Source organism: Muntiacus reevesi, chromosome 14, assembly GCF_963930625.1.
Source record: "Muntiacus reevesi chromosome 14, mMunRee1.1, whole genome shotgun sequence".
Classification (NCBI taxonomy): domain Eukaryota; kingdom Metazoa; phylum Chordata; class Mammalia; order Artiodactyla; family Cervidae; genus Muntiacus; species Muntiacus reevesi.
Genome location: NC_089262.1, coordinates 21,775,797 through 21,779,082, shown reverse-complemented (window position 1 = coordinate 21,779,082; position 3,286 = coordinate 21,775,797). Strand labels below are relative to the sequence as shown.

Genomic DNA, 3,286 nt, shown 5'->3' with positions numbered 1-3,286 from the left:
TTTAAGGTACTATAGTGCCTCCCAGGTGGGGCTAGTGGTAAAGACCCGCCTGCCAAGGCAGGTTAGAGGTAAGACGTGCCGGTTTGATTCTGGATTGGGAAGACCCCTTGGAAAAGGGAATGACAATCTACTCCAGTATTCTTGCCTATAGAATCCCAAGGACAGAGGAAACTGGCAGGCAACAGTTCATTGGGTCGCACAGAGTCAGACATAACTGAAGAATCGCAAGGCAAATCACTATAAAATAAAACTCCATTTTCAATTAGGCTTTAAAGGGAAAAAAAGATGGTTCCTTTCTAAGCTTTGATAAATTTCAATGAGAAACATGGTAGTAAGAAAAAGGCAAAATGTAAGTATAATATTTAGAAAGACAGGATTTCAGCATTCCTTACACATTCTTAGTTTAAAAGTATGCTTTCATAGTACCAATGATCTTACAAACAAACAAACAAACAAAAAAGAGATTACACAAAAAAGAAAGAGAGGAAGAAGGAAGGAGGAAGAGGAAGGGTGAGAAGAAGTTGCTCTTGGTAGGGAGTCAACATTTGGATGAAGGAATGACATAGTGAAGAAGGGAATGAATCTGGATGAGCTATTTATTTATTGGTCCTAAAAACTAAGGGGCAAATCAAACTCATTACTGCCTTAAAGAAACAGAATAGAATTTGGGGCACCCAAATTATAAAACCATGTTTAAAAGTGATGAAGGAGTGCTAAGAAAGGAGAGAACAAGAGAGGAGAAATTATGAATTATGTGTATAATGTATACTTAAATTGCTACTGACACATGTACAGACCTCAGGGGCACAACAAAGGCTAAAATCACTGGACTGAATTTTGAGCTTATATCCAAGAGACAAAGATTGAAGTTTACACTGTGATTACACAGCATTGAAAATGCCCAAGATACATCTTAAACTTATTAAATGTATGAAGAAAAAGGAAAACATGACTGGATTTCAAGAGGAAAGGCAACAGAAAATCTATTTGATAAGGAGCAAATGATATCAATGAACACTTTGCAAAATAATATATGCATATGGCCAGTAAGTTCATAAATGTAATCACAGTGTTAGAGAAAAATAAAATGAAAATGAAACCTCCAACTGAGCTAATAGTACAAGAAATATGAGAAAACTATCACATGATCAATAGAATAAAAAAAAAAATGATTAGGGATAAAATTAACCAAGAAAGTGAAAGATTACAAGCCTTTAAAACAGAAATTGAAAAGATACAATTGAATAGAATGACACCCTATGATTGTGGATTATAATAATTAACATTGATAAAATGTTCATATTACCCAAATTAATCAGTGGATTCAATGAAATCCCTATAAAATTTTTATGCTATTTTTCATGTAAACAAACAAACAGAAAAAGTTAAATCTATGGAACCACAAAAGACCTTGAATAGCTAAAGCAATGCTGTAAAAGAATAACACAGCAAGAGGGACTACAATTACTGAATTCAAACTATACTACAAAGCTATAATAATTAAAACAGTATGGAACTGGCAAAAAAAAATAAACACATAGAACAATGAAGGAGAATAGGGAAGCCCAGAAATAAGCCACTGTATGTATAGTCAACCTAATAGTAGACAGGGGAATGAAGAACTATCAAGGGAGAAAGGACAGTCTCTTTAAAAAAATGGTATTGGGAAAAATGGGTAATCACATGCAGAGAACTGAAATCAGACCATTATCTTATATCACTCAAAAAATTGAACTCAAAATAGATTAAAGACCATAAAATGAGAACTGATATTACGAACCTCTAAAAGAAAACTTAGGGAAGAAGCATTTTGATTTTGGTCTTGGCAATAATTTTTTCAGTTATGACACCAAAAGTATAAACAACAAAATTTTAAAAAATCAACTAGTGAGATTGCATCAAATGAAAAACTGCACAGAAAAAGAAAAAAGTCAACAAAATGAAAAGATATCCTACAGCATGGGAAAATATTTGCAAATTGTGTATTGGATAAAGACTTATTAAAAACTCATATATCATAACAGCAAAAAAAGACAATTTGAATAAAAAATTGACAGAAGACCTGAATAGGCATTTTTCCAAGGAATATATACAGATGGCCAACAAACACATAAAAATGTATTAAACATCACTAATCATCAGGGAAATGCAGATCAAAACCAAAAATGTTAGATACCACCCCACACCTCGTAGGATGGCTATCAACAAGAAGATAAGAGATAACCTGTGTTTGGCTAGAGAAAGGGAAACCTTTTTGAATGGTCAGCCCCTGTGGAAAGCAGTATGGAGTTTCCTTAAAAAATTAAATATAGAAATGTCATATGATTCAACAATCCCTCTTCTGAGTATGTATCTAAAATAAATGAAAATAACTGAAAATACTTCTGTAATCCATGTTTACTGCAACATTATTCACAATAGCCAATATATGTGGGAACAACATAAGTGCCCATAAACAGATGAATTGATAAAGAAGATGTGGTATATATATTCATACAAAGTGATATTATTGAGCCATGAAAAAGAAGGAAATCCTGCCATTTGCAACATGGATAGCCCTTTAGGGTGTTATGTTATGTGAGGTAAGTTAGAGAAAGGCAGATAAGTATAACATTACTTAAACATGGAATATAAAAAGGGTAAATTTGTAATAACAGAGAATAGAATTGTGGTTATCAGGGGTTAGATAGTGGTGGAATTGAAGAGATGTGGTTTAAGAATAAAAAGTTGCAACTAGTAGATAAGTAAATCCTGGATGTCTACTGTACGGCATAGTGATTACAGTCAACACTTCTGTATAAACTTCAAATTTGCTAAAGGACTAGGTCTTAATTATTCTCACCACACACACAAAAGATAATTATGTGACATGGTAGAGGTGTTAACTAAGACAATGATGGTAATCATATTGTAATGTACAAATGTATCAAGCCAACAAGTTGGACATCTTAAACTTACACAATGTTATATGCTAATTATAACTCAATTAAACAAATTATAATAGTGAGTGGCTGAAATAACTCAACTGATAGAATGTTAGACTGAAGATCTAAAGGTCCCTGGTTCAATCCCAGGTTTCAGCAACTATTTTTGATCCTTTGGGCTTCCCCGGTGGCTCAGATGGTAAAGAATCTACCTGTAGTATAGGAACCTCAGGTTCAATCCCTGGTCGGAAAGATCACTGGGAAGGGAATGGCTACCCACTCCAGTATTCTTGCTTGGAGAATTCCATGGACAGAGGAGCCAGGCAGGCTACAGTCCATAGGGTCACAAGGAAGCAGACAAC

The 3,286-nt window shown here is 34.0% G+C and overlaps 1 non-coding gene across 1 annotated transcript; it reads left to right on the top strand.

Moving 5' to 3' along the window:
• The first annotated feature begins 3,010 nt into the window (after window positions 1-3,010).
• On the top strand, window positions 3,011-3,083 carry TRNAF-GAA (transfer RNA phenylalanine (anticodon GAA)). The gene has a single exon. It is a non-coding gene; the product is annotated as a tRNA-Phe (tRNA).
• Window positions 3,084-3,286: the final 203 nt, after the last annotated feature.